Genomic DNA, 13,509 nt, shown 5'->3' with positions numbered 1-13,509 from the left:
AAAGAAGGTTTACAAGTGGTATATAAGCATATGAAAAGATGCTCAATATCATATGTCTTTAAGGAACTGAAAATTAAAACAACAGTAAGATACCACTATACACCTATTATAATGGCCAAAATCCAAAACATGGATAACCCTAAATTCTGGTGAGGGTGTGGAGCAACAGGAACTCATTTATTGCTGGTGCAAATGTGAAATTGTACAGCTACTTTGGAAAACAGTTTGGCAGTTTCTTACAAAACTAAATATACTTTTACCATATAATCCAGCAGTTGTACTTCTTGGTATTTACCTGAATGAACTGAAAACTTAAATACCTGCACATAAATGTTGTTAGCAGCTTTATCCTTAATTGCCATAACTTGGAAGCACCCGAGATGTCCTTCAGGAGGTGAATGGATAAACAAACTATGGTACATCCATACAGTGGCATATTATCCAGTGAAAAAAAAGAAACAAACTATTGACAAAAAGATGGAAGAACCTTAAGTGCATACTGCTAAGTGAAAGATACCAATCTAAAAAGACTACTATAATGGGGGTGCCTGGGTGGCTCAGTCGTTGGGAGTCTGCCTTCAGCTCGCGTCATGATCCCAGGGTCCTGGGATCGAGCCCCGCATCGGGCTCCCTGCTCAGCACTGTCCCACTCCCCCTGCTTGTGTTCCCTCTCTCATTGTCTCTCTCTGTCAAATAAATAAATAAAATCTTTAAAAAAATAAAAATAGAAAAATAAAAAGACTACTATATGGTTCTAACTATATGACATTCTGGAAGAGGTAAAACTATGGAGACAATAAGAGGATCAGTGGTTCCCAGAGGTTGGGGGGAGGGAGTGATGAATAAGCAGAACACAGAGGATCTTTAGGTCAGGGAAACTATTCTGGAGGATACTGTAATGGTGGATACAGGACACTATGCGCTTGACAAAACTCATAGACCTGTATATCACCAAGAGCAAACCCTAAGGTAAACCACGCAGTTTAGTTAATCATGTTGCATCATTGTATATTCATCAATTGTAACAAATGAATTACAGTGATGCAAGATGTTACCAGAAGGGAGGTGGAAGTGAAGAGGAGTATGGTGTTTTCCACCCATTTTCTATAAACCTAAAGGTTTAAAAGTCTTTTAAACTATCTTAAATAAGCATTAAATATATGCATATATACATGCATACATATTTTAAATTTATACATGTATTTCTATTTCCTGGGATCCTAAGAAGTATGCCCTGGTTCGTTAAGGAGGGACTGTGAATTGAGTAAGTCCACACCAACTTCAGCCCAATCTGACCTTAGCTCCTTTCCTTCTGGATGCACAGTGTTCCTTAGCTGGAAAGGAGAGCTGTGCATCCATAGCAGGCCATGAGGTTCCTGTACTTGGCTGTGAGTCACCGAAGGTCATTACTTCCGGCCCCCTGGTGGGGATGCCAGGGCCCACGAAGGTGAGAAAACCCAGGTCACAGCTTGTCAGGATCAGAGCTGAGATTAGAAGTGGGCTCCTACTGCATGAGGTTGGGACAGCCCAGAAAAAGGTCAGCCTGTCCCTGGCTCAGTGGACAGCAGGAAGGCTAAGGATTCCAACCTTAATTTCAAAAATGGCCTGACCCAGGCATTATTGCACAGACTGGTCTGAAACAGTGCTACTGGTATGAGATGTGACATCTAATAACAGCAGAGTCTCGAGATCCAGCCCACTTCTCGCTCAGAGAGCCAGTGGCTTTGCTGTTAACGCACCTGCCAACCACATTTGATGAAATTCCTGTCTGAGCCCAGTGCTGGGCTGGCAATAGCGCCCTCTACCCCGGGGGCCTGTGACTTCATCTTCCATCCAGCCTCCTCAGATACCTGGCAGAGCCCTGGCCACCATCACCATTGTCTCCTTCTACCTCTTCTGACACTGTTTCTTGAACTTAGACTTATCTCCAGTTGTTGAAACTCTACTCATTCTTTAGAGAGTAACCCAGCCAGGCCTCTGCTCCAGGAACTGTTTCTGGATTTTTTTTTCAAGTACATTAATCTCTTCTGCTTAGCACAGTATGGGAATGACAACTGTGGCCACCATCTCTCTCTCTCTGATCTCATGGTTTAGAAGCCAAGTAAGTGGTGCTGAAGACAGTTTGGCTCTCACTAGGGAGCCTGCAGGGCTGGGTTACTATTTTCCTCATTAGCTCTGCAGCATAGGATTTTGGAGAGTTACCACAATCAGAGATATAACAGCTCCTTAGACCCTTATCCCTTTTCTCCCACCCATCCCACCAGCTCTCTCCTAGATTACAGACAAGAGCCTCATCACCTAACTGACAAACAGGTGCTCAGCAGTTGTGCAGGAGGGCAGGTGATCAGATGGTTCTGGTATGCTGGAAGCAAAGTATGGGGTATGTTGTTGCTCTTAAATTTACAGTTGGTATCTCTGAGCTTTGAAATAAGTGAAATTTACCAAAACAGGAAGAAAATACAAATTCCAGAGTGATGTCTGATTTCAATGCCCAAGGATTCACATATATTTTAGCAAAGAAAATTGTCAAAGTTAGGTCTGATTCTTTTCCCTATATTTGAAAGAGGGACGTATAAAAAATCCACAGGAATGCGTACTTCTTATGTGGGAATAAAACCCCTACATCCACCAATCAGAACCCAGCCACTAACATCACCCCCTCCAACACACAACCACCCAACGCTGGTTAAATGCAAAACCAGTGTCAACCTTTCTCTCCTTTCCTGCTCCCCAAAGGAAGTCAGCCATGTCCACATGGAAAGGTCTTGTTCTTTGTCAACTCAGACACTCAGATCAGTGAGGCATTCTGTTTAATAAGCTCTGATTCATTCAGAGATCTCTGAACTTACCCACTACACAGATTAAATCCATCAGTTGTTCTGACTTTAGGCAGATATAATTTATGGACAAACAAAAAGGAAGAATGCAAGAGATTTAGAAGTCCTTGGAAGGAAATGGGTTCTGATTTGTTTTTGGTGAATTTTGGCTATGACTAATCATTCTTGTGGGGTCCTAAGGAGTCACTTACATATGCCAATAAAATGTGTACAGAATCACATGAGATAGAAGTCATTCATAAGTGTTTCACAAGTACATCTCTAAGAGAGAAATCCCCCTAAATCTACCTGTTTGAGAGGCGCTATGCTATTCTCCCCATATATGGTTTTGTTTGTGTGGGTTTTTCTTTTTACAGAAGAAGACATTAAATAAAAACAAGAAACAATATAAAGACAAAATTTTGGTACTATGCTCCTATAGGCCTTCAAAGTGAAAGATGAGTGAGGCTTGACCCTCAGACAGGGGATGGCTGTCCAGTGGGATCACATGGCTCGCTTGACACAGGATGAGGTCCCAGACCTAAGGGAAGCCACAGTGTGCTTAAGGGGCATCACTCCTGCCAGTGACAGTGGATGCCATGGTGGAGACACAAACAGCAGCTGAACAGGAATGTCTGTACTGTGGAGAGGAGTGCTCACTTAGAGGTAATAAGCCCAATTTTCTAAGGAAGCTGCTTTGAATTCCAGAAAGCCATAACCAAACAACATCTTCACTCTGGCTGTGCACTCATCTCTGGGCATGATGAAGGTACTTTGGTCAGCCATGGAATGAAGGCTGCAAATCACTCTGTGGTGGGGATAGGTAGGGGCAAAGATCAAGGAGTGGTTTGCTGTCTACACTACCTGTCACCTCCAAACAGGCAATGGGTCAGGAGGAACCCAATGTGGAAGGTCTCCCAGATCAGCTTTCTACGTCACTCAGAAACAGTCCCTGTACAAACCAGACCTCCTTGAAATGAAGGCCTCCTTTTAAAGTTCAATTTATCCCTCCTGAAAGTGGTGAAAAGCCACTTCTCCCAACTCCATCAGATGCCTTTTGTATGCTTAAAAGCCAGCATTTTCCTTTCACAGCAGAGCGGATGGTGCCCAGACACTGGGGACTCGCCAAGCTCAACTGACTTCTTTTTCCCAATGATCATTTCACATTTTGAAAACAGGGGGCCACTGGGTTCAACCTTGAAGTGAGGAGACTTCTTGGGGCACCAATGCCAGAGCCTTTCAGGGAAACCTCCACTGGGTCAATTTGGGAGTTAGATGTGTGCACAGAACACTGCCCTGAAAATACAGCAGGTCCCTGTGTTGGCCTCAGTGATGTGCCTTCACCATCGTGTGGTGAAGTGGTGGTGAGGAGTTTTCTGGAATCACAATGTGAGAGGCAGGCATGGCCAACAGCTGCACCCCAAGAGCAGTGGGAAGAAGGCAGAGGAGAATGGAGACAGGGAACAGAACCCACACCACACAAAGCACCACAGCCCACCTGGCATCTGTCAGCCATTTGCAAACCCATCTCTCAGTCACACCAACCATGGAGCAGGGTCATGCCATGATAACCCAGATGCCCTCTGGCATCACCATCTTGGACACTCAGATAAACTTGCCTAAACCCTCACACCACATGAAAATTCCAGGAAACCCAGAGTTCGTTGAGGGCATTACGTTGGCCCAGTCCCTTCTCGCTTCCTTCTGACTTCTGACTCTCAGACTCTCATGTCTTTCCTCTATGTATCTTCTCTCCTTTCTCTCCTCTCCACACTGGCACAGCCCATTTGCTTCTGATTATCCCATAAAACCATCATTCTTACAAGGACAGTATTCCTGCAATATTTATTGAGTGCTTACCAACTGTCAAGCATTGGCAGTATACAGGGGAGCCAAACAAAGAAACAATTCAATCAATGATTAAAATTTATTTTAAGTGTTCTGAAGGAAAGAGGGATCTATGGAAGAGAAGGAAAAAGAGGAACCTGACTTAATCAAGGGCTCAAAATCAGCCTCTCAGAGGAGATAATTCTTACACTGGGGTATGAAAGGTAAAAAAAAAAAAAAAGGTAGCTACAGTGAGTGTGAAAATGTGAGCATTACAAAAGAGGAGACATCATGTGCAAAGACCCCGTGGTGAGTAGGCTCAAGTAGTTTGATGAGCAGAAGAAAACTGGTAGAGCTGCAGTGTATGAGCCAACCCCTCCTCCGTGCTCCCTGATCAGCCCTCACACACACCTTTTATTCCTCTTCTTCCTTTTGAAGTTCCCCAATATCCCAGTGCCAAAACTTCTGCCACATATTGGCAGAGGGTTATGCTCTGTTTGTCTCATTCTGAGACACCCTCTGAGGACTATTTTTCCATATTTGCTGCTCACGTTCCATCTCTCTGTTCTGTCTTTTGGAACTTGACCTCTTTCTTTTCAGAGGGAATTCTCATCCCCCACCTGTCCTCTAATCCTGTCAGCCAGGAAGAGGGCTGCTATCTTCTGATGGGACCCCACTCTTCTGGCTGCAGTGACTGGTCAAGGGTGGACATGTGGCTGATGCTGGGCCAAAAATAGTCCCTCAATTCCCTGGCCATTGCAACTGCTGTAACCAATCAGTACCCTTTCTTGGGGTTTTTCTAACTGGAGTCAAGAAGAGGGTCTTTCTAGAGGCTGGGATAGCAAGGCCAATACAATGAGAAGTGCAGCCATACAACCAAGTAGGGGCCTTTGCTCCAGCAGCTGGCCACTGGCCACAAAGTTCCTGACAGCAGCCAGCCTGAACCTGGAGGGAAGACATCCCCTGGAGATGCCTATGTGGGTAGCAGGGCCTCTGATCCACGTGAGCATATGGATTGTTTCACCCCACGGAGAGCAGGCGTTCTTTTCTACATTCGCACAGAAGTCTCAGAGACACAGAAGAGAGAGTCAGGCTCCATGGTGTCAAGAGCAGGAGATGAAATTCTGCTTGGGCCCTTTTGGCTGGGCTTGTTGAAAGGAAATCAGAGGAGACTACTCACAGCCTCTGAAGAATCATGGGTCAGACAGAAGACCTATTAGTGGCTCAACACAAATCCACGTCTGCAGCTTCCCTTCCCCAGCTGTGTAACTTGGGGCCAGGCATTGAATCTCTCTGGGCCTCAGTTTCCTCATCTGGGCAAATCCAAGTGCTACACTGTGTTAGCACATGGTGTCCTAATAATGGTCCTCACTTGATATAGAGTATGAGGACTGAGTGAGCTGATGTGTGTCATGTTCTTGGAACCACATCTGCCACATGGCAGGTACTCAATAAATGTTAGCTACTATCATCTCTCTCTCTCTCTTTTTTTAAGATTTTATTTATCCATTCATGAGAGACAGAGAGAGAGAGAGAGGCAGAGGCAGAGGGAGAAGCAGGCTTCCCACAGAGTGGGGAGCCTGATGTGGGACTCGATCCCAGGACCCCAGGATCATGACCTGAGCTGAAGGCAGACACTTAACTGACTGAGCCACCTAGGTGTCCTCGCTTTCTCTTTTTAAAGATTTTATTTATTTATTTGTCAGAGAGAGAGAGCACAAACAGGGGGAGCTGCAGGCAGAGGGAGAAGCAGGCTCCCCGCTGAGCAAGGAGACCGATGTGGGGTTCGATCCCAGGACCCTGAGATTGTGACCTGAGCTGAAGGCAGATGCTTAACCAACTGAGCCACCCAGGCGTCCCTACTATCATCTCTTTATTTGTACCTGAATAGAGGAGACCTCAAACCTCTCCTTACCAAGCACAAGTCAGCATTTGTAGGAAGGAGATTTTATGGCCAACTATGTCACTGGGTACAGGGAGTTTCAGGTGACCAAACTGAACATCTAGGTCCTCTTCCCATTCATTCCTGGAACCAGGATGGGTGACCACTACAATGTGGTAGAATAAAACTTTCCTTTCTGTTCTGTTTCTCCTATAACCATTGACTGTTCCAGATGGAAGACACCCTAAAGATAAAGAAAGCTGTCACAACCTCTCATGGGACACTTGAGAAAAGGGCAGTCACCTTCGGACAGTGCCTGCCAGGAGTGAGTGGGGACTCCGATGGGTCACCCTGTGCCTGGCCAGACAGCTTGGTAAACCACATACTAATTGCCCTGAAATACCTCAATAGGGCCAGTACCCATGGATGAACACAACATCTAGTCAAGTAGATCATTCTGGGTTCCTAACATCTTCACTGGGCAGATAAATCTCCCAAAATATTCCACCTTGAAATTGTACTTACTGCTATAGCATAAAATATAAATCGTGACAATAAAATATTTTTATTAAAATACTTTTGTATGTTGTTTGGGGTAGAAGTATTAAAAAATATACAAACAATAAGTCTACAACACGGCAGGGCCTTCAAAAACAGTATCATCTGACCTTCCTATGAAGTTACAGGGTAGGTGCTATTGCGTTCATTTTGCAGAGGAGGAAATTCAGGTTCAAGGAAGTTGAGTAATGGGCTCAAATTTGTCTCGCTACTAAGTGGCTAAGCCAGGATTTGAACCTGGGCTTGCCTGACTTAGAAGTCTCTTATCTCTTGATTATAGACTGTCCCCAAATAGAGAGGGCAGCCTCTTGTAATAATGATTCGCGAAAATCCCATGTCAGAGTAACTGGATTAGTTGGTCAAAAAGCAGCTGTTGAAAGATATGCAAGCATCCCGGAACTAGCAGCAACACAAAGGAAAGGGGACTCCTGACCCGGTTGTGTAGCTTCCAAAACTAAGACGTGGAATATCTATATGCTGTCGGCAAGAAGGGAAGGGGTTCCTTCCCTTTGGGTGTGCAGTCAGCATCTTCCCTCCCCTGCATCCATGACTCTCCAATGAGACAGGAGAGGAGTTCCGTTTTCTTAGGAAAAAAGAGAAAGGGGGAGTTCCTCGCTTTCCTAGCTGTAAGACTGTAAGTCCTTCATTCTGTAATTAGCCAAGAGCAAATAACCACCAAGAGGCAGCTATGTGAGCTGCTGAAGACATGCAAAGAAAAAAGGATAGATGCTCTGGCTACACTGCAGGAATTACCAACAGCTCACCTTCCCATCTTTCTAAGCAGATGGCAAGTTCTCCAAAACAAGGTCATTCATCAGGGCGCCTGGGTGGCTCAGTTGGTTAAGCGACTGCCTTCGGCTCAGGTCATGATCCTGGAGTCCCTGGATCGAGTCCCGCATCGGGCTCCCTGCTCGGCAGGGAGTCTGCTTCTCCCTCTAACCCTCCCGACCCTCCCCCCTCTCATGTGCTCTCTCTCTCAGTCTCTCTCTCTCAAATAAATAAATAAAAATCTTTAAAAAAACAACAACAAAAAAAACAAGGTCATTCATCACCAATGCTAACAGAACAGGCTGGGGTTTTACAATATTCTCCATCTTATCCACCAGCTGAAATGTTATTCCTGCAGCGTAAATTTTCCTGGGCTGAGGCCATCTGAAAAAACATTTTCGCATTTATTCTCATCGTGCACTTGAATTCAGAGTTGTGCCCCCCTTTGTCTTGTAGCTTGCTTAGCTTCCCACTTCTATGTACAGAGCCTTCTAGAGCCTCTTGACTCCATGACCAGCAGGGGCTGGTGAATGCCAGGCTTGTGGACTTCCATGGGAGAATAAGGTTCTGTCATTTCTTGGTTTCAGTATCAAGAAAATTTCCCTCAGATGAAGGTTTCTGTAAGCATAGATGCAGCCCTAAATCTTTACTTGTCTTGTTTGATAAACCACAGGATTTTCAGCTTGGAGATATGCATTAATCATGTGTTTTATTTTCTAAATTCTAATGGTTTGACATCTGGGGCCATGCTGACCCTGGAGGGACAGCCTCTCTCAGGGGAAGCCAATTCCTTGAGTAAACATATGAGTAATGAATAGTAAACATGGAGTACGCTTTTCAAATGCAAACCAATCCAAAGTCCACCTCCTTTAGTGCCCTGTCACATTCTGGGCCACTATCCACCTGCCCTAATCTGGTACCAGGGCCAAGCACTAGACAACTAGGGACAGCTCCTATTCCCCAGAGTCTACTGAAATTATTCAAACTAGCAAATCCTAAGCCTGCTTACCCTGCTTAACCCACTCCTTCCCATGGAAACCACAATAAAGGTTTTGCCCGCAGATGTGTCCTCACCCTCTTGACCCTGGTGCTTCCCCAGGTGGCCCTGAATGGTGTGGAATGCCCCCTTCTCTCCAGAACGGCGAGGAACAAGCTGTTTCAACGGCAGTCTGCATCTACTGTTGGCCCTACCCTACCTCACATTTATCTATGAACACATTATATTTTAAACCAAGATGGGAATTTCTCTCTACTAAGTCACTCTCACCAAACTCCAAGCCCATGTCCTATAAGACAGGAGAAAAATCTGGGTGGCCTCATCGTGCTTTTCTAAGACACAAATCCTACAGTTACAACTGAAAGAAGAATCAAAAGAATCAAAGATAAGCAGATGCAAGTTTAATACTCTGCATATTGGAGGAAATTTACCCAAAGTGACCTAAGTTTAGGCAGTGCCTGATTCAAACAAAAAATCTTGGTGCATTTTCCCCGTGGAACATTCATTAAAACCACTGCAAGCATGATTTCTGAGGATCTGGATTTTGTAACCTCATTAGTTTGTGTAAGAGCTCTCTGAGATTTGACCCAGTTTCAACTCCCAAAGTCTGAAAATAAAATGTAAATGTTTTCTGTATAAGGATTTGGTCACGTGTCATTAGTCGACTAATAAAATGTGGGGCCATAGTGCCCCACACAGAACTTGAAAGGCTCCACGTGATGCACCCCCTGGAAGGCTCATATTCCATTAAATCCTGAGCAGGAGCACCTCCTAGAGAGGTGAGATAAAATATCTATATCTTCACCAGAACTATCCGAAGAAGGGAATTATACTCCTTCTAAAATGATTGAAGATGCAGACAGTGACAACCATCACCTTTCATCACCGAAAGCTTGCAACATTCACATGGATTTAAATTCTCATAATTTACAGCACTACGTTGATGTTTTAAGATGCTTTGGTGAATGCATGTCAAATAATGCATCTGGCTACTAAGAGCTGGCAAATCTTTCTTCTCAGTAGCTGAGGCAACACAGATGAGTGGGTCCCCACAGCGTCACATTACAGTCTCTCTACCGCGACAGACCAGAGACCCCAGCTCCTGGATGAAAACTTCCTTTCATGTTTATGGCTGATTTTTTCCCCCTTTGCTTATGAATGTCTCGGGGCTTGAGATATGTGTGTAGTGTTGGAATCAGACCTTAGCTTGGAATTCTCTGTGGGGTCATTTGCCTCTACTTGAATTATTGCGGGCAGTGAGAGAAAGCTCTACAGGTTACCTTAAAGATGGTCACAGAAAAAGAACAACCAAAGACCAGAAATATGCAGGCACTTTTTCTTGTCTTCTATGATGGATTGGGCATTTTTTTAAAACTCTGAAATTTTCCATTGTTTATTAGGATGATCCTTAAAATTACATCTAAACCTGTTTGGTTTCATAAAAATGATGTCAAGGGACTACTAATCTTCTCAGGATATTGGCTTTGGGGTCAGCTTTTGCTAAGGGCTGTGTTTATATGGACATACTCAGCACTTCTTTGTCCTCCATGTAAGGACCTCTACTTCCTGTCACCCCACCAGTGCCTTTCACTGACCCCAGCATGAGGGGAGCAGGCTTGCTGGGGAAGTTAGAATGACAAAGTATCTCCCCTCAGCCAGGTCACTCAACCTACCTCAAACTGATTTTTAAAGATCCTAAAATGAAATGATTCTATAACCCTGGACAATGTTTAGGGTATCCTTCACCGTCCAGAAAGACCTCCCTGTTTCCAAGCCAAGAGCTCCCTTACCCAGTTGAAAGTGCTGGCATTCCTCGGTGCTGATGACAGGAGTGCCTGCGTGTTGCCCAGGTGAAAGGGCAGAGAAAACCCCCTGGAATTCAGACTCTCATTAGCAAATGACTACTGGACCAAATATGTCATTATTTGAAAAGTGAACCTATTTCTTGAATGAATTGTTGATTTTCTGTTTCGAATCAGTACAAAAGGGAGTTGGGTCACTGCTTCTGACTTGGGGCAAAGTTTCAATGAACTTCTTTTTCTGTCTGCTCTGTGGCCATGTACCTGACGCAACTTGCCCACTGACCACGGGATGACAGGATCCACAGCCACATTGGCAGGGACACCAAGGCAGGCCCATCCCCAGGAGATGTGGGACTCCCATGAGGGCCAGCGATGGCTCGGTGATTCCCTGACGGTCCTGCAAAACCTTCCCTGGGCTGCAGGGCCATCCCATAGGACACTTTCATACAACCTTCTCTCCCCTTTCCACCCCCGCTTACAGGCACTTCCCTAGGAAAGTCCTTGCATGTTTCATCCTATTCTGGCATCTGTTTCTCGGAGGCTCCCGTGATGACCTTGGGACGTCTGCTGGAGGCTCAGCCAAGGGCACACCCAAGGCCTTGCTGAACTCATGTCAACATTTTCTTCCCACTAATTAACTGGTCAGTTCAAACTTTCACAGGTGTACAAAGGCTGTTCCACCTCACCCCAAAGTCCAAGGTATTCTTTGTTCATACCCAGCAGAAGTAGAAGACTGGCTGGGGTCCTGAGGGCAGGCAGAGGATGAGAGGACACGACCCTGGTGGAGATCCCACCCCTGAATCAAGGGTGAAGACAACCACAGAGGCCAAGACTCAAAACAGGAAGAATGGGGCAGGGTGTGATGGTGTCTGTGTGTGTGTGTGTGCATGTGTGCACATGATTGTGTGTGTACATGCATGAGTGTTTGTGCATGTCTGTGTGTGCCTGTGTAGGTCCATGTGTGCCCATGTGCCAGTGGGCATGTGTATCTATGTGCGTGCATCTGTACACGAGTGTGTCTCTATGTGTATGTGTGCATGCCTTCATGCATGTGTGTGATAATGTGTGCAAGTGTGGGCCTGTGTGTACCTGTAAGTGCATGTGCACATGCATGCAGGTATGTGTGTGCCTGCCTACATGTGCATGTGTGTACATTGTGTGTGAGCGTATGTGCATGTGTGGACATGTGCAGGCATATGTGTGTGTGGTCACAGGCTGGGGCAGGAGCATCTCAAGGGAGCAGGGCTGCTAACATGGATCAGCTGCGTTTTTCTGTACTATTTTCCCCATTAACTCTCTCCCCGAAGGCTGCAGAAACCCGCAGTACAGGTTCTGTTTTTAATTTCCACACAAATCAATTGGGAGAATGGCCTTTCCCTCCCCCTTTCTCTCCTCCCCCTCCCCCATTCCCTCCTTTCCCCTTTTCCTCCACCCCTCCCTCCTCCCTTCCCTCTATGCTTTTCCCCCTCACCCAATTTCCCTCCCATCTCCTATTTCCTTTCTTTGGGTTCCAGGCCCTTGGTCTGACTGGAGACAGCACCTGCCTGAACAGAGAACCAGAGGAGAACACCCTTTAGTTTTCCTATCTTCTCTGCTTAATTCTCCTTCCTCTCCTTGGTGAGCCCAGAAAACAAAACAGGGGTCTGTGGCATGTCTCTATAAAACCCATGCCAGCTGAGATTACAGCTCCAGGACCGAAACCCAGACAGAGATGGGCTTTACCCCAGCAAGAGCCACAAGGAATCTCAGCTCAATGGAAAAGGCTGGGGTGTGGAGGAAGGGATTAAGAGAGGTGAGGAGGGAAAGGGTGGGAGTTGGGGAGGGGATTGAAGAAGGGGAGGGAGGTGAGGGTACAGGAGGGGTAGGGTTTGGAGGGGGACAGGGAAGAGAAGGGTGGGGGTGGAGAGGAGACTCCAGAGGGGTGGGAAGGTGGGAGAGAGTAGGGATGGGAGAGGCAGGAAGGAGAGGGGGCCTGGGGAGGGTGAAAGAGACCAAAAAGAGCCCCTCCCTCCACCCAACCTCTCTCCCTCCCTGGGACCTCACACCCATGGGTACCCCAGAAATGCCTTCCAGCAGACAGGAGTGGTAGGCTGCCTTCCTACTATTAAATTCCAGCCACCCGCCCCCCCCGCCCCCGCTTTCCTCTAAACTATGCAGACAGGCTTTCTCCACTGCAGTTCTGGATTAAAAATGAGATTTATTGTGAGGAAATTCTCCCTGCTTTAGGGTGACATAACTTCAAATCAGATGACAAGTTCATAATCAGCAACACGGAGGATGCCTTTTATGGGTCAGCCAGAAATGAAGATGGAGTAACCACCCTGCCGCTCTCCTGTGACAGTGTACTTATGAGCCCCTGGGATGTACCATAGAGAGGTTCTGTGCCGGCACATTATTTATTTAGCAGATTGGCAGTACTCCGAAGACAACCTTCAGTGAACCTGGCTGTCAAGTAAAGGGGGCAGTATATTAAAATGACAGAGTAAATTCAAGTCCAATTTCCCATTGTTTTCCACACAAACATGTGGCTTTATCCTGGACTCTAGAAAGAACAGCATCTACTGAATGGGGGGAGGGGGCGGGGGAGGGAGAATAGAGTAATCGAAATGCCGTGTATTTATTACCTTTGCATTTATTTACATGGCACTCCTGGGGTTTATTTCCTAGATTTTTCAACCAGAAAAATGAGAGGTTCAGCATTACACTGCAGTATTGATTGACTAACCCTGAACCGTGCGAGTCATTCCCTTTCCCCAGAAATCATTAGGTTAAATCATTGGAAACTGGCATTTCTGCATGCTAAAAGTGATCAAATGCCAGCAACTTCCTACCAGCCAGCCAATGCACACCAGCCCCTTG

Source organism: Leptonychotes weddellii, chromosome 10 (genome assembly GCF_054177405.1).
Source record: "Leptonychotes weddellii isolate Sample4059 chromosome 10, ASM5417740v2, whole genome shotgun sequence".
NCBI classification, from domain to species: domain Eukaryota; kingdom Metazoa; phylum Chordata; class Mammalia; order Carnivora; family Phocidae; genus Leptonychotes; species Leptonychotes weddellii.
This window is presented reverse-complemented; position numbering follows the sequence as displayed.